Consider the following 19369-nt stretch of genomic DNA (forward strand, 5'->3'; position numbering starts at 1 on the left):
AAAAGACACACGAAATTCACACGTGCAAAAAACACATGTGATCACATGTGAAATGTGTGTTTTTGGAACATTTTGGTTATCCCATTTGGAACATTATCCCATGGGATAACATATGCGACATGTCTCCACATGTGATCACATGTTCTTCACGTCACCACATGTTGCACATGTCATCCCATGGGTTTTTACATGTTATCCCATGGGTTTCACGTGGGAATTCACACCAAAATGTTCCGAAAACACACATTTCACATGTGATCACACGTGTTTTTTGCTAAACACATGTTGTATACATGTGATCACATGCGAAAAACATGTAAAAAACATGTGAAATTCATGTCTTTTCTGTAAGGGTTTGATGTTTGTTGCTGCAAATAAGTGATTACTTTCTCCTACTTTGCATTTTCCGTATAACACGGTTAGATTTGTTTATATTGTGGCATCTTTCCACAGTCGTACCCAACAGTGTTTTTTAATTCAACAATTTTAACTGGACGAAAATCTAGAACTTAAGTTTGTTACAACATTGGTTTATAGATTTTGGCCTATGCAACCAGTGAGTAGTACTGCCATTGAAATTACATGTAATTGCTATTTTGATTAAATCAGATGTCACTAAAAAACAAAAGTGGGACATATTTTGGGGGGGTTTTTACTGTGTTTTAATGAGTGGAATGAAGTTTTTATGAAAATCTTTTTTAAGTGAATTTTAGGTAAAAATAACATAAAAAATTTTCATTTTACATTTACATTGATAATTCAAGTAATTGCTAAGTCTATCAGATGTCACAAAGTCTAACAGATGTCACAAAAAACAGAAGTGTCATTTATTTTATCGTGTGAATTTTGGGTGAAAAACGTAAAAACGTGCTTATTTTACATTCCATTAAACGGAGTAATTGAGTTAAAAAATAACATAAAAATCACCAAATAAATGCATAATTTTATTAAAAAGAAAAATATTATTTTATAATTTTATGACATTTATGTAAAATATAAATGGAATCACAAAGTGCCCAAATTTGTCCACTAACAGCAGATTAGTGCAGTTAGTAGTAGTAGTAATTAACACCACTTGAGGATTAAACACGAAGTGAAATGACTTGTGGCGTTAAAGCACAAATCTGTCATTCCTCAGGCATGATATATTTCCTCTGCCAGTGGGTTTGTTCTGAGTGTCACAGCATGCTCTGCATTACCCTCTCGTGTGTTGGCCCTCACTGGTCTCCTGTCGAAGCGCTGGGTGTGCTGAATGACTTTCCCAGCAGGAGGAGAGGAGGCGTGGACAGAAGCTGTGAGTTATTGCTGGTTTTGTTAATTTAGGATGATGTTACCATGGAAACATACAAATAAGATAAACTAGTTGGTCCCCCGCATCACTGATATGAAAAAAACTCTTTACATATTTGTTTCTTTCGGGCAGCAACATTTTTTCCTGAGAAAAAGGTCCTAGAAAATTTCACATGCTACTCCTTTACTGTTTCAGATCTGAACTATTTTTCACACTGCGCTAAAATTTGGCAAGATATTAAAGTCCGCAATCAAAAGTTTGAAAATGTAATATGAACCATTTCATTTCTCATCCAGCTCTTCCAATACTCATCCAATACTCTTCCAAACAAGCCCTTTAGCACTACTGTATGCCAAAAATCCTCCCATTTGCTGCTGTTTTTATGTTCTTTAAAGTAGTAGAAGATTGTTCACTGATACACTGCACACACAGGCTTGTATCCTATTTTTGAGAACATCTCAGACTTTCACTGGTTTGTAGAAAGCTAAAAAGCAAACCTCACACAAAACATCTAAAAATGTTTCAAGGGTAACAAAACTCTCAGTAGCACACATCTAGTGACTGAACTATCTTAAACCATCGTAACAGAGGCCACCTGGTTTCTCCCGTTATAAATAGATCTCTGTGGGAGTATGACTGTCCACTTACTTGAACAAAAGTGAAAAGTTGTAATAGATAAAAAATGGATTGCAAAACTGCCCAAGAACATTGTAATGTTGCCGAGATTCTTCTCAGAATCTGAACCAGCACGGAGCCACTTTAAGAGTCCTAATGTAATATTCTAAAACGATAACATCTAAATTAAGAACCAAATCAAAACCCTGTTTGTCTTCTCTTAGGTTTCATATTGTTATTCATTTTGTCTGCGTTTTTATATTCAGCTATATTCAGAATTTTACATAAATGGAACTCCTTTGACCATCTCAAACATCACTTTTCCCTTTATATCTCTAAAAATGCTGTGTTGTTTTAACCCATGGTTGGGTCAGATATGGACAAACATAGAATGTGGTTCATTTAAACCAATAGTTGGCTTTTTTTAAAGAGCGTACTGCTTACTCGGTTGAATATGTAAATTTGTATTTTAAATGTGTATTGTTTTACAAGTAGAATTACAGTTATTACAAACAGTCATGTTATGCACACTCACCAGTAGAAAGTTAGGGTAAAAAGTCAATTGCCCATCATTTCATCTGCTGCCTTCAGCTATAAAGAAGAGAAATCCACCAAGAATGAATGTTGTGGCAGTCATTTATTTGCACACTTTATCATTTAATACAATTGTTGTGTGTCGTATTGTCCGAGAGTTAAGCACTAAAATACTACTTGCTAAAGTAGTGAATGTGTTGTCTTTGTCTCTATTTGTTTAGCATCATGTGACACTTCCGCAGTTGACCTCCAGCCCTGGTTTTCCCCGTCACCCTTGTGGATTGCAAGATGTATTTACACCCTCAGAACTGGAAGCGGTCAATCAACACGTTGTTTGGAAGCCTCTAATATCTCTCCAGACCCTGAGGTGAGCTGTTATCCACCTCCTTCATGTTAGCCTACTGTAATCTCACCACGACAGATAGCAGGAGGTATCCAGCGACCAGCCCCGCGGATGCTGTACCATGTCAGAATGTTTGTGATCTGTTCTATTTGATGGACTCCATTCATAAAAGGAATTTTACCATGTATATTTAGATGGAAGTTGAGCGTGTGAAAGTGAAACCTGCTCTGCTGATGTCGCAAATGCATTGTTTTGTATTACCCAATGGCAAAGTATAACCGAATAAACACGTTTGCGTTCCAATACATTCCAGGAAACACGGAGGCTAAAATCATTCCACAATGGCCTTCAAACAGAAATTACAGAAGTGTATTTGACCTTAGCTCTCCATCTCAGCAGCTCGGTAGCAGCTCCGTGCACAGGTGTCCATCCAATAACCTTGTGTTAGCGGGAAATACAGACTTACTCAGAAGACTTTGGCAAGGTCTCACTAACAGCCTTTGTTCTTTAATTTCACAAACTAGACAACCATAACTTGCCAATATTTTCTACAGAAGGCCAACAACACTTACAGGAATGGGGGTTATTACATTTCAATTGATTTGACACTCAGTTTACCGTTGCAGGCTGAACATTTCCAGTCCAAATGAATACAGTAAGTTCAGTGTGAGAGATGAATTAGCAAACAATGTTGAGAAGTTCCATTACTTCCTTACTTCCATTGCTGTGAGCCCATCATTCAAACCTGCTGTTTATTTAAAGTATGATTTTCACCCACAGCTCAAAGTCATTTTTCTCCTCTTGTGCAGACCGGAGTTCTTTCAGACCGGTTGTTTCTCATCGTTCCTAATATTGGAGAGATTAATCATAGGCACAAAGAGGATTAAAATTCCTGTTTCTCTTGCACAAGGCCTCAGCGTTCTTGCTCCTTTAAGTACTCAAACAACATGGAAGTTTCATGAGAAATCTAGTTTCAGACTGAATTAATATATTTTGTGAAAACCGTAAATTTAAGCACATCCTACCCAGTCTGAAAAGGAGATTTCTAGCAGCGACGCTGTAAAACTACTTGTTCCTCACTTCTGCAACTTAATGCCTGACACATGAATATTTTTAACTTAACCAGGAGCACTATCTTTGCCTAAATGTGCTCTTTATAATACTAGTCATAATACCAAGTTTTTGCTTCCTTTACATGACAAAGGCCATCCACAAATCGTTGCTGAAACAAAACAAGGGAATCCTGCCTGAAAAAAATATAACATTTAATGGATATAATGGGAATTGTATTGAATTTAATAGAAACTAAAATAGTGGATTCTACTGGTGGGATGTTATCTGGCAGATGGGAACCAATAGAGCTCCATTAAATCCTATTGGAATAATGCCCAAAATTTTGTTATGATTTTAATGGAAAAAGCTGATGGTTCATAATAGTATTTTAATGGTTCTTCTATCTGTAATGGTTTCTAGTTGGGTTTCAACTGTTTTTTCAGCAGGGGCTTCATGTGTCACCCCCCCAAAAAAACATTTTCACAATAATGCCAGTACAAATATAGCAGCATGAAATCATTAACTGGGGTGATATTTCATTCTTTTAAAATAATTTAGACCAGTTTTAAGGTCCTTCAGGTGGATGGATGTTTCAGCTCCACTCCCTACAGTATGACCCTGTTACACCATTATTCTGGTATTAAAATGACCTAAATGAACTAAAATCGGTAAGTATAAACCCAAATCAAATCTTAACAGACACTAGTCATTAATCAGTATTTTTTGAACCCCCCTCAGAAACACCATCCATTCTTCATTTTCCATCAGAAAGCCACAAACTGGTCATTTTTAAAGGCTCCGAGTAACCTGTGTCACCTGCCTTTACTGATTAGCCCAACCCACTTCAATTAGCCCATTAGTGGGTTGTGAAAGAGAGAGAAGAAAATATTCAACAAAAATATTTGCAAAAATTGCAGTAATTTGTTTATCTCATGTTTTAGGGAGCTTGTGTTGCTCATGTAAACCTGTGTGCGTGCATGCCTATGTGCGTGCCTATGGCCAAATCGTGCCAATATATTGCTGTAACATAACCCTGCTTGTGTGATATTGCTTTAGTATTACACGGCTCGTTGGAATGCTTGATTCTGATTGGCCAGTCGCGACATTTGCAGGTTCGTTATTCCCAGTTATTACACGGCTCATTTGAATGCTTGATTCTGATTGGCCAGTCGCGACATTCCAAGGGTTGTTATTTTCAAATATTTTCAAAACTAATAACACCCTGTAACCCGGATGCTGCAAATAATTTTGAGAGGGGCAGTTTAATATTACACAAAAATGAATTATCAATATGTCTTTTAATAACATATATGACATTATATTTACAAACGATTAAACAAATTTGCCTGTTTGTGACGTTTGAACGAAATAAGCCCCTTCATTGTGGTGACCTGATCACACTGTCTCGGCTTATTTCTGCGATAACAACCGGCTGCCTGTACATTATCCCTTACATAACCTATTGTATCATTTGCTTACAGTTTTTACAGTAAGAGGCAATTATGAAAAAATATAGAGCTCTCTTTTCAGCCCAAACCACTTTCTGGTCAATTCCCACTACTGATTAACCTAAGTACACTGTAGACAGGACACAATGTGTAATTTCAAGCTCTGAATGTACGTGTGTATATTGCTACGGGAGAGGGTAATTTCACAGATATGATATCTTCTGCACATTCGGGAAGATATATAAATCTTGCTTAAAGGCTGTGGCCCATGTCAGGAAGCCAATAAAGCCATCATTTTTTAGGAGAATAAGTCGATTATTAACGCTGACCTGGCTCTCCCTGAGGCCCATTTACCCTATGGATTTGGTATGTTGGCTTTCACAGGGTCTGGTCATTACTCAACAGCCTCTCGATAAAGCATGCAGTCAATGGCTGCCTCTCCTTTAACTAGAGCTGTAAAACAATTAGCAAACGCTCAGAAGTGTTTGTTATTGATACGTCCACTAAACCCCCTCCACCTCTGGGATGTGTGTGCATGTGTGTTTATGGATAATGGCTGTGCTTTCTAAACTAAAATTTATGGGAATTTATTGGAAAATATAATGAATTATATGAAATATTGTAATACATTTCTTTTAATATTCTAATATATTAACAATGTATTTTCAATATATTTCAAATAAATCATTTTCTTTACAGACACTGAATATAAAGGAAAATATATTTTCTTTTTAATATATTATTTTAAATACTATTATTTAATATAATATTTAATATATTTTTAAAGCCAAGTTCACATTACACAACTTTAAACGTTGGCCGATTGCTGAGCTGTTCAGACTACATGACTTGCTCTCTGTGAAGTCTGGAGTCTTTAAGTTGTTAATGTGTTCACACTACGTGACACTACGTAAATGATCTGCAACAGTAGGCGACCCATTACACGAGCTGTGAACAATTCTGTCACCCTGCGACTCAATCCCGTCCCCAAACCACGTTTTGTCACAAAAAAAACAGGAGAAGTGGAACGGAAAATGACACGAAAAACATGCGACACTGGAATTGTTTATGTGAAAATGGACAAGCTGTTTGCTTGATGATCTGCTCGGAAAAACCTAGAAAAAGGAAAAAACAAAGGATATGGGTGAAAGAATGGATCAGCATACGGGGCAGTTCCGGTGACCTCAACCCATGGCTTGCTGTCATTGGCTGTGGCTCGTCGCGTTACTTAGCATCACATGATGTCGAGTCGGACGACAGCTCCAGATATTTATCATGCTAGATATTTGTCTGGCGTCTGCGAGGCATCAGTGACGCGTCAGGGCGCCTCTTTGATGAGTCGTTTACTAGTTTACACATAATGATTGGCGAGTGCTGATCGCACGCTGTTTTGCCCCCGATCACAGCCTGACCTGTCGGCGAGCTCAACGACTTACAAATCGGGCTTAAAATCATGTAGTGTGAACTTGGCATAAGCAATCCTCCTTGGTGTCTGATTCAATACCCAGATTTCTTGATTTTAGCTAGTTTTCTAAACCTACTCCTCATTTCCATCAACGATCCAACAAGACCTGAGAACCCTGGGACTTTAGTTTGGAAAAGAGAGAGAGAGAATGTGTGTAAATGTTTGTAAAGATAATTGGGTTTCTTTGGCATGTATGCAACTAGAAAGATAAAGATGAAAGTAAAAACAGCACATGACAACGTTGAGTTTCTTTTGCAGACATGTGGTCAAGCACGTAAGTGGTCAGTAATGTCTATTCAGATAGACATTACGTGGATAGTGCCCAAACATTAAAGGCACATTTGTAAATATAATTCAGTATTAATCTTCAATATTTTAGTTTTCTGAAGAAAATGTTTGTGTACATATATTTTGATGATCAAAGTTTAGCCTCTCTCTGACCTTCAGGATTAAACAGGCCATTCTTTTCCTGATGTGCCTTTAAGACGTCTGTGTCAACACCTTCACTCCATGTGAAATGAGAGACCAAAAGGTCAAAGTCTGAGCGAGCCGCTGCTGCTGTGACGTAACTACACCACCTGGTTAAAATCAGCATCTTTCCCTATTAATGGCCTTTCAGAATTGTTTTAGTAATTTATTCCGATGGACATTTGCTTTGCAAGCAACACAAATCACACATTCATTAAAGTATTGTTGAATATGTTATTTCATTTATTTGAAGGACTTTTAAAAGCATAAATTAGACATTCCCTGACCAGTGACATCAGAACTGACGTTAGTCGCCTTATTTTCAGTGTCACAATGACATCATTTTATGCTTCTTTAGAGTTATTATCACTATCATGTACGTACTTCCTGTAAATCCTCCACTAGCCAAGTACCTGCCATTGAGATAAATGTAAATGCTACCAGATATCTTTTCTCCAGGTATTATATAAGTCCTTGTGGGAAGCAGTGGTTTGCTGCTCTCGAGCTGTGGGTTTGCTGCTGGCTCCAGTATATTTCAACTGCTCCATTGTTCAAAAACTTCCTCTTTGCACATCTTGAATTACATTAGGAGATGCAGACGTGCCTCTTAATCACATTTGACTCTTTTAGCCCCTTTAATCCATGGAAAAATGTAAAGGCTGTGAAACAGCAGATTTCAAACAACTGGCTTAACCTCTGGGACATTATTTCAGTGTTTCATAAGGGTCGGTCGTGTATTCAAAGTTACTACTGTAGGGAAACAGCTTCATGCTTCATTTTCTGATGACAGACAACAGAATCATAGACAGTAAAGAGTCAGCCAGTGATAACAAACCTTTGAGGACAACAAAAATCATCATTGAAATTAGTATTTTGATATATTACAAAACCAAACCTGGAACATTTCTAAAACATGTTGAGAGAAGAAAGTCTATCAATGTTTCACCAAGAAAGTGCTGTGAATGGGACGTAGAGTCTTTTCTAGTAGTTATAGTATTATCATAGTATATAAGATATCTTAACTAAAATTTTACACTGTTTTAATGTTTTTTGGTCTTTACAGTATCATAGCATAATAAAGAGATATGGGTGAGTGCTTATATTTTTCAGTATATGAAAAGCATCAATTCATTTTGTTTATTCAATATATGAACAATGTGTTAATGTATATATATTTTTTATATAAATTAAATGATTTAATATTGACAGTTAATATTTGGGAAAATATATTTTCTTTGTGTAAGAGCGCTATTATTTGTAACTTGACTATTGGTGCCGAATATACACTTGACTTTTAGTGGCAGACTTAAGTGATGTCAAATGTTAGCCACAGTTTCCTGTTAAAATCCTAGAAAACATGTTTTTTCTACATTTAGTGTACTATTTTTATTTTGTATTCGTGTGGTCTTTAGAAATAAGTGTTTAAGGTGAAAAGGCACTAATAATGTGTAAATGTGTTTTCTTGAGTTCAAAACAAGCCATATAGTTTTAGTTTTATGAAATAGTGTTTTTGGACTGGAGAGTCTAGGGGACATTTTGACTTTTGTTTTCATGTTATAATTAATTGTTATCTCTAGTTTGGTTCCTTTTGATATGACCCCTTTGATCCACGAGAAAACTGTTCCAAACAACAGGCTCAACCGCTGGGACATTATTTCATAAGTGTGGTTCATAAGGGCTAGTCATGTTTTCAAAGTTACACACTACTGTAGGGAAACAGCTTCATGCTTCATTTTCTGATGACAGACAACAGAATCATAGAGACCAAAGACAGTAAAGAGTCAGCCAGTGATAACAAACCTCTGCGAGTATAACAAAAATCATCAGTGAAATTAGTATTTTGATAGAACTGTGTTACAAAACCAAACCTGGAACATTTCTAAAACATGTTGAGAGATGGAAGGCAGTCTACCAATGTTATAAACATTACAATCTGTTTTAAAATGCAATTGAATTGTGGCTGCAACACAGATCATAGTCAACTGCATGTAAATATCTTGTAAGAGAAAATGACCTAAATGATGTGGTGATGTGTTTTATTTTTCCACATTGAATAGATTTTCTCCTATTCTGCTTGTAGATCGTAAACAACTGTAACCAACTGTAAACACTGTGGTGGTGTCAAAACATTTCTCTGTTTGTTTGAGCATCACAACATAGCAACTATTCGGAATTGCATACTTTCATGCTAATTGCTGTAGTATAGAGTATGTAGATTGTACATTGTCACCAGTGGAAGATGGGGTATTTAGGAAACCAGTTCGAAACCAGTTCATTAGTGTTTGCATTCCGTCTGGTGACACAGAAAGCCAATTTCACTTCAGCCCTCTAAACTCTTTTGAGATCAGTTCGGCACCAGCAGAATATCAGCATCAGCAGGAAGTCTCTGGGCGTCTGGGCTGCCTTTCACAACACTTGTTTTCATGTTTATGTTTTCATGTTTAGTTTGGCTGAAAGGTCTGTAAAAACATATTTTTAGCCCCGCCGATGTAAAATTGAAATGAACTGAAACTGTCCTGTGTGTGCGAGTGTGAGAGGATGAAAGCGTGCTGGCTTGTACACATATTTTTTGTGGTGTAGTCAGTCCTCACAGGAAGATGTGGATTTGTTTACATGTGCCTTTCCATCAACAGATCTGTTGAGCTTTCACTTGGAGATGATGAACTAGACGACACGATTAAATCACTGTCAACTACAGCTTCAGTCCAGCCAGCAGTCAACAGGCACAAGAGGGCCATACACTGATGGAGGTCTGGCTCAGTACACCCACACACACAGATGCACACACGCACGCACACACACACGCACACACAGATGCACACACGCACGCACAGCACACACACACACACGCACACACACACACACACACACACACATGTGCTCACGCACACACACACACACACACACACACACACACGCACTCATACAAGACAGATTGAAAAGTGTCAGTGTCAAGTCCAAATATAAATATGTATGGTGAGTGTGTGTTTGTGTGTAATGTTCTGTCATTTTCTGTTCTGTAAGTTTATTTTAATTAAACAAAATTAAGAGGTCATTCCAAATTTTCATTTTAATCATAATTTCTAGATGTATTGTGGTCACTCCAGTCCAGTGTCTGTTGAATTTCACCAAAATCAAACCTCAGGAGTGAAAAAGTCATCCAACTGCAATTTGAAAGACTGACAGCATGACAAGACACATGAAAACTGTAAAAAAGTTATCACTTTTTTTTAACTTTTCCTAAATACATGTACAAATATTACTGTTGTATTGCTTAAAAGTGAATATGTACTATGTAATAAACAATACTTGTTTTCTTTATTTGAAGTCTGAAAAAATATAGAGCATCTTTTCTGTTATTTTGACCTTTTTCTTCGTTTTCTGCAAAAAGATGCGAATAGAAACAATATTTTTCTTTGAAATTTTGGAGAAAAATTGTTACAGAATGAAACAAAATTATCTTTTTCTCAAAAATGATCATGGTCTCTTAATATTTTTCGGGGGCTGTATAGAAATTATATATTGTACACTCAATTTATATATTACCAGAATCCAGTATAGAGAGTAACAATTAAATAAATAATAAATAAATAAAAATAAATATAATAACATACTGATTCAAAACAGTATACGTGTACTGATATGATAAAATTAAAATCATATAAATACCTAGAGTTTATTAATGTTATTATTATTTGTTTTTAAACATATTTAAAACAAGTACCAAAAACAAACCAATACACTGTAAAAAATGTCACCAATTTCAGCTGCCTTCATTTTTTAAGTTAAATAAAGTTAGCTTTATGAGTCAATTGAACTTAATTAAATTGAGCTGACTCTAAAAATCTACTTGTATTTTACAGTCAATTCGATATTATTTAAGTTTAATTGACTCATGACTCATAAAAAATTGAATGAAGCTGATTATCTTCAGTTTTTAAGTTTGCTGGTATGTTTGAAAATATATCACATCTTTCAGTTGTAGATTACATATGTAAGCTTGTAAACTGTAAACTTGTTTTGCAGGAGTCAGACATATGTCACTTTAACCCAGTCCTGTTTCTGATGCTGGTGTCAATTTGAATCTTTTTGGAAATCACTTTGTTGTCCAACATAACAAGCACACCTCATTTCTCTTTCTCATCCTCATATCTCTCCAGACTGCTTCTCTCGTGATGAATGTTAATGTATCGCCTGTCAGCCAGACAGTTACACATGGACCCTTTAATCTCTGCTTCCCTCTCATCCCAAATCCCCCCTCCTGCCGATGGAGTCTCCGTGGAGCCTGTCATTCAGGTCTTCAGAGAGATAGGCAGCGGAGACACAGACCAGAAGATTTGTAGCCATGAGGTGAGACCAGGTGAGACCAGGTGAGACAAAAGGGAGCATTTTTCAGTTGCTGCTGTGCAGTCATCAGCGGGTCAGATCTCATTAGCCGTCTGATTTATGGAGACCGAAGAAGGGTCACTGAGCTGAAGGATGTGTGATTTAATGGTGATAGTGGAAGTGTCAAGGAATGCACTGGAATTTCGGGGGGAAATGAATCTAGCCATGGTTGTCAGAGACAGAAACCTTTAGCCTTGAACACATAACTTTGTCATGTAACTTCCGAACTTTGTACTTTTTTTGCGGGAGCAGATGCAGGATGTCTGTGGCACTTGCAAAGTCAAACGAGCTACTTAAAGAGGTACAATTTTAGGGAATCTTAATTGCACCCCCAAAAGGCAGCTTTAAAAGTTAATCTCACTATACATATCCTTCAAAGACAGCGCAATCCCAGAATGCACTGCAAGCTTAATTTGACAATTTCTCCTTTTGCGCTCCTTTTCAAAAAATGTAACCACATGCAAATTGCAAACGACACAAGGATGAGGAAATTAAAATCATAATTTCTTTAAATGATTATTTGTGATCACATTCTTGGGCATGTTGTCACTGAGTCTAGTTATACTTATGACACATTCTTGCACAGTAAGTGCTTTTGATCATGAACTGAAAGTGCTTCCCCCAAACAGTCTTAACAAATTAACTTAAAATATTCCCTTGAGGTAAACACATTTCCAAACATTCCAAGACTGAGAGCAAACCCTGACCATAGATAACACACTGGGCCTGTCACACCCTCCCCGGACAAACTGTCTCCACATCTGGACGTGTCTCCACTCACCCCTGAGCTTTGACTCAGGTCTCATGTGTCCATACTGAGCCCAGGATGTGGGAATGTGGTCATCGTGATGGAATTCATCGTGATGGTTTGTCATGTTCCTGCAACACGTTTCTTGGAAGCGACGACCCCTCTGCTGTTCAGGCTGTGATCCAGAATTTGCCTTCTTAAAAGATGCCGTGTTATGTTTAATGATCAATAGATTTCTCAATGAAATTCACCTGGTTCATCATTCACTCATCCATTCCACGCCTGTATGATTTATTTCGTTAGCACAACACAAAAGATGGCTGACACAACTAAGATGGTGTCATGTTTTCGCTTCTTTGCCGAAGGAGATATTTACAAATCTGCAGTTTGTCGGTTTAGGGCTACTGCAGAAACAACATGACGAATTCCATGCAAGGGGACCCGCGGTGTAAGTAGATGGAAATAGCTCATTCTACGATAATACAAATACAACGGTTCATTTTGTGAGGTCTTTATACACTATATATGTATATTGTATTGCATTTCTGACGATAGATCCTCCAAAAAAATGCAATGTTAATGTGAATGCGATGGGTTTACTGAAGTGTGGCGTCTATGTACAGATACGAGTTTATCCCGGGGACTGATGAACTGAGGAAATAAAGAGGCCATCAGCTCGCCGCTGCCAGCGGAACATTGCTCTCACTTTATATGAAGGTGTTGAGTGCTGGAGACAAAGCAAACAGCTGGTGATTTAAGATCCAGTGAACAGAGGTAGCGCTATCTCCGCAGCGGAGCTACAAACAGGGTTAAATTAAGATGAATCACCTTTGGTTCCAGCACAGGGAATATTTGGTAGATAGGAAAGTTAAAGGGATGGTTTACCCAAAAATGAAAGTTCTTTCATAGATTACTCACCCTCATGTCATCTCATGCCACATTGCCTAAAACATTGGCCTTCATTTATTCCATTGTATGGACACAAAACCACCGAGACATTTCTCAAAATATCTTCTTTTGTGTTCCAGAGAAGCAAGACTCATACTGTAGTCGGGTTTTGAACAACATGACTTAAAGCTATCCCTTTATTGCTCTTTTCTTCAGGCAGTTTACTCGTACAGGTCAACTACTCTTATGGCGGAACAGCAGTTCGAAGAGAATCTCGCTGAGCAAGTTAGTTAAAGTTGACATATTTACAGCCTGCTAGCAAAATCCTAACAGATTACGGTTTAATGACAGATAACTCTATTGCTCCCTTGATCACTGACATTTGTTACCACCTCCACAGCAACGTGAAAGACACATTAAACATATTGAACGGCACCACTCACAAAAATATTCAGTTTGCACTTCCCAGTTTGTCTTGAATTCGCATTATGTTGTTTCACAATATCCCTTGTAATAAATTGCTCTTCGTTCTGTTCGTTCTCTTCCTTTTTTGTGTGACATAACTTTGGACCAGATTAATGCGAATTACACATTGTGATTATTTTGATTATTAATAAGTGTAAGCATATGTTTTTACGTGTCTTTCATGTTACGACTGGAAGTGACAGCCCAATACTGTGTACGTGTAAATGACAGTGTGTTCAGAACATTGTTTTTTCCTATGCTAAATGTTTGCAGTATGACATCACATTCTGATGATGTAATGCTGCTCAAACGGAGAGGTTTTTAGACCACGGTGCGTGACACTCATCGCCACTATGAATCCAGTCTCTGTGCTGTGTGTTTTTAGAGACAGTTATAGTAAGAAGACAAATCCATGTGGCCGGATTCATGTATTTAGGTAAAACGATCATTTTTGTGTGGACTGCTAATAATAGTTCTTTCAAATTACAAATAAAAATAATGTTTCTTTGCATTTATTTGCAGAAAATGAAAACTGGAGAAACAGGTGAAAATAACAGAAAAGATGCTCTGTATTTTTTCAGACCTCGAATTCTGCAAAGAAAACAAGTTCATATTCACTTAAACAGTACAACAGTAATATTTCTACACTTAGGTAAAGTTCAAAAATTATTTTTTTATGAGATGACCTGGATTTTGATCAGTTTTCCTGTGGCTTGTCATGCTGTCAGTCTTTCACAATGCTGTTAGATGACTTTATGTCACTCCTGAGGTTTGATTTTGTTGAAATTCAACAGACACTGGACTGGAATGGCCACAAAACAATGATGATTAAATGAAAATTTGCTCAGAATGAACGTAAAGCATCTGGATGGATGTGGATGTGACTCAATGCCAACCCAATCCTCTAGCAAATTCTCTCATCTATTGTACATGATGGTCAAAAATCTCTCCTCCGTTGAGAAAGAAAGGCCCTGTGGCTTGTTTTGGGGCAGCTGCTCATTAATTCAAGTTGCAGAGGAAGCGAGGGGTGAGATACTGTATATCGCCCTGCTTGTTTGCCAGGAATATCGGCAGAACCTTAGATCTTCTAGATCTGGCTTGGGGTCATTGCAGCAAACAGCTCTTTTGGCACTTAAAATGTGTCGCATGATTTCTTGCCTGCCTCATAAACACATGTGCACACTGGAGCTGCGATAAGCCCCTCTTATTACTTTGAAGTGCATGAACGCTTGTCTTGGAAAGAGACCACGGCACGTATAGTACACAGTAAAATCGCCATTGTCAAAAAAGGTCAAATTAACACGCACAGTGTATATATAATCCACACTCTCAAAGTGTGGATTATATAAACACTGTGAGTGTTAATTTGACCTTTTTTAACACTGGCGATTTTGCTGTGTATAAACAGAGATCTCATATTCACAGTTTACATAGATGTATAGAGAAAGAGACACATTGATTTTGAGAGTGTGTTGTCAGAAAGACTGGTGGGTTTCCAACCCCCTGAAAGTTGAGTAGGAAAAAAGAAAGAACATAGTCAAACATAAATCATTTCAATCTGCGACTTGGCTCTGTTTTACAAACACAAGAGCTCAATATTTCTGCCTTAGATTTTTCCCTTTCTTTCAATGCCATGTCCTTCGTATCGTTGTAATGCCACTGAATTCAATGTGGCCAGAACAGCAGGAGCCAAGTGGTTCCCAAATTCAGATTCCCCATTCGTTGTTCTCAACTGGTTGGTCATGACCTCATGGGTCACCGGTCTGTTCTAGTAGGGTCACAGACTACAGGAATAAATAAAAGAATAGAAGAACAACTATCTGTACAAATTTGATGCATTTTGGATAACAAAATAACAAATGAAAAACTCAGAAAATGAAAACACTTTGCATTTCGTTCTTGCTGATGTCAGAGGTCCAATCAAGCTCGTATGTTACTTGGTAGAAGCTTGTCAGATTAGACATATGCCAAAATGCACTTTTTGCATGACATGCCCCCATCCTCAAAAACCATTTATAAAACTAAACAAAACTACGAAGGAAAAAACAAGCCAGACATTAAAAACAGGTTCATTTACAAGACCAAAAATGTGTTTTGTGCCATTGCTTACTAAATACATGCATAATGATACATTTTAATGTTTGATTTTTGGACAGTCTTGTTTACAAACATTTTGTGCTTACCACAATGTGATTTGTGCCTAATAAATATAGCACAATATAACATAATAATGTCTAATTTTAGAGACATTTTGTTTGCTTTTCTAATACAAACTGTGTTGCCCAGTATAAAATCTGGATGCTATTTTAACTGCACAAAGGCCAGCGGAACCATTATTCAAGGACAGCAGACAGAACAATATTGGTGCAGACAGCAGGATGGAAAACACAATGACAACACGGACAGCAATGAGGTAGCTCACAGGCACCTCGGAAATGTCCACTTCTGGTGCTATGGAAGCATTGTAGTTATATCTGGCTTTGGTTATTCTGGTGATAACCTTGAAATGACACCCCTGAATGGATGAATGTGTCTGGGTGAGGCAGTGATGTAAATTAAAAAGTGGAGAGGGTAATATTGTGGCAGTGATTGAGTGTTTAATGAAAGACTGATGCTAACGTTTTCTTTCTATCTCACCAGCTGGTTGCCAGAGGATTTGGATAGAAATGCCTCCGGGTGGAGCCCCTGATTCAGCACAAATACATCCATTCCACTTTATTGCACTATATTGGCACAGATCTGGCAATATATCTGTCTTGCAGGTTTCCAGACAGAAGCTTAAGTTTAATATTTAATTTTAATATAAAAGTCTATTGAAAAGAATAGGAAGCTTGTTATTTACGTTGGCGTTTGACTTCTCCTTCACTCATCAAGGCTGTGATGTCCGTTCTCTTCCATAGAGCCTTCACATTCAATATTCTGTGTAGACTCGAAACAGATACATTTTGTTTTCTCAGCAGATTTGCATGTATGATCAACGGATATGATCAGCTCTGTGCTATTGTGTCTCTGACGTGCAACCGCTCGCGTGACACTAATGCTAAATTAAGACTTTGTTAATGTTTACACTGTCTGGATCATCCCCTATCTCCCATCTAGTGCACTATGCGTCATTTACCACGTAGGACATAATAAATGTGCGAATTAGTGGCTGATATGAGGTGCTGCTTCCGCAGCTCTCATAGTAAAGGGGGCGGAACTCTTCTGATTCTAAAGCCGATTTGATTGGACGAGAACTTTGACGAGAGGCTGAAGTGTAGCGTGATGTCATGAAATTTCTAGATTTGTTTGAGCGCACGTGCCAGACTGTCAGTTTTGAGAGGTTATATCTTCTAAATGGGAATTTTGTGAGCGCGTAGGAGCATATCAGTTTATTGACATCCTTAAGGCTAACTTATTTTCAATAAAAGGAAAAAACTTTCATTTTGATTTCAGTGGGGCTTTAAGGCTAGTCCCAAACTAAAATGAATGTTTGAGCTGTCTTAACTAAACATACGTTGCCCTGTATATCTTAAAATCTATCAGTGTCATTGATTTGTCTCAAGATGCACACAAGTAATGTTTTTTCTGATACATTTTTTAAATAATTTAGTCCGGGCTAAAACTAAGCCTTGTCTGTGAAAACAGGTGAGAATGTTGCTAAACCATGGTTTCAATGCTGCTTTTATGATGTTTTACAGTTGATAAATGATATATAGCAAATAAAAAACATACGAGATAGAATCCAATGTAAGTCACTTTGGATAAAAGCTCCTGCCAAATTCACAAATGCAAATGCAAAATTATATGGATTATATGGCTATTTTTATATATTTTTTATTTTTTAGCATGCACTGTATTTATGCAGATGATAGGCAGTTATGCATTTCTTTAAGACAACAACAAACAAGTATTGTACTTTTTATTCTAAAAAACTCGAAATAAAATTAATATTAAACTACACTATAAATATTGGCCTACTATACTTTATAATAGAATATGCATACTGTATCTCAAAAAATGACTAAATAGACAGTTTGGGCTATATGCAAAATAATTCTACATTTACATTTATACATTCACGTTAGTCTCAAACCCATCCAGAAAATGTCCTTTAGAAATTGTTTAAGGTATCCTAACAGAATATAATTAATTGAATAATATATATATATATGAATATAATATAATTGAATGATTCACCTGTAGTCCATTCCACACAGGCCTACTATGTCTCTGCAAATGCATTCTTTAAATCTCTCTCTTTCGTGTTTGTTGACCTTTGTGGTGTAGGTGTGGGCAAACTGAGATCAGTGCCACAGATGGAGACCAGGGGAACGCTTACAGTATGTGAAGTGTGGTATGACAGCATTATAGCTGTTCTGTACTGAATGCAGGCATTGAGCTGTGTTTCTGGGCGAGAGCCATACGGATGTGCATGTTTCTCTTTTAGGTAGGCGGACAGATCCACACTGAACCAGGTGCTCACCAACCCGGGTTGCAACTGAGAGAAGTCTTTTAATCATTGTAGATGAGACAATTGTTGGCGTACAGCAAGAGTGCAGAGCTATAAAAGGATTTTCAACATTCAATGTCACTTCAAACCCAATTTAACTTATTATTTTACATTGGAATAATGAAAGTGTCAGTTTCGATTTTGTTTTGATTGTATTGTAAATAGTGTAGCCCACACGAATAGATCTTAGAAGTTTTTGATGAAGTCATACAGTATTAAATCTATGACTTGCTGACTTGTATTTTTAGACATTATTAAGATGTCTTTAGAAACTCCAGAGGAGACATTTTTTGCCAAAAGAATAATATGTGAGTTAGTGATTTTGACCACAACCAACTCTCACTTTCAGGGCAGAAATTTTTACAGAAATAATAAACTCTCCATTTTCAGTTCTGTCTCTAAATACATTATACGTATATATTATACAAAGTTTTAATACATCTTTATTAAAACAGTTATATATATAACTGTTTTAATAAAGATGTATTAAAACTTTGTATTCTGTACTTGGAGTATAAACAGGAGCTCAGCTTCAAAAATGTAAAAATGTTATCACGTGTGCAAAATATTATGAGAGGATGCATAATTATCAATAACTGATAAAGTTAATGTTTGCTTTATTTCCTTTCAGGCTTTTTGGTTTTTCATGCATTTTTTCGTTTATTTAAATAAAACCCTTATTCCATGATGTGCTGTACAGCAGTTTGCAATAATTTTGTCAAACAAATGCCTTAAAAGTTTACCTTAGTCCATTTTGTACCACACACCTCATATAATCAAACCTGAGGGAGAATTCAAAACAAACATCGCACAGGATATCACTTTTGATAACTTTTGTGATTTCCCCTCATCACATTACAGTGGCTGCCAATAGTGATGTAATCCAACAGCCCATGGCACATATGCTGTTTGACGGCTGTGATTGACAGATTGATTGGCAGGCCATCAGCTCCTGAGCTTCCCAGCATCTTTTCACAGGCTCTTACGCATATGAATGAGCGATGGGAGGAGGACGGAGGGTGGGCTCACATGCAGCACTGAGGGAGGTAAAGGTTAGTATTGGGGGGTGGCACAACCCTAATGACCCCAATTCTACCACCCTGATAAAAAGCTGTATTTCTTCTGCTAAATGGGCTTTGTGCTTCCACTTTCCTCATGGGAACTCACTTTGAG

The 19369-nt window shown here is 37.2% G+C and overlaps 1 long non-coding RNA gene across 1 annotated transcript in view; it reads left to right on the top strand.

Moving 5' to 3' along the window:
• Positions 1 to 9953, top strand: part of LOC130558719 (uncharacterized) — a 16811-nt gene extending 6858 nt beyond the window's left edge. The window contains exons 3-4 of the long non-coding RNA XR_008963481.1: positions 2662 to 2807; positions 9851 to 9953. This is a non-coding gene — a long non-coding RNA (uncharacterized LOC130558719). The remainder of the gene's footprint in view (positions 1 to 2661; positions 2808 to 9850) is intronic.
• The last annotated feature ends 9416 nt before the right edge of the window (positions 9954 to 19369 follow it).

This window comes from Triplophysa rosa, linkage group LG9 (genome assembly GCF_024868665.1).
Source record: "Triplophysa rosa linkage group LG9, Trosa_1v2, whole genome shotgun sequence".
NCBI classification, from domain to species: Eukaryota; Metazoa; Chordata; class Actinopteri; order Cypriniformes; family Nemacheilidae; genus Triplophysa; species Triplophysa rosa.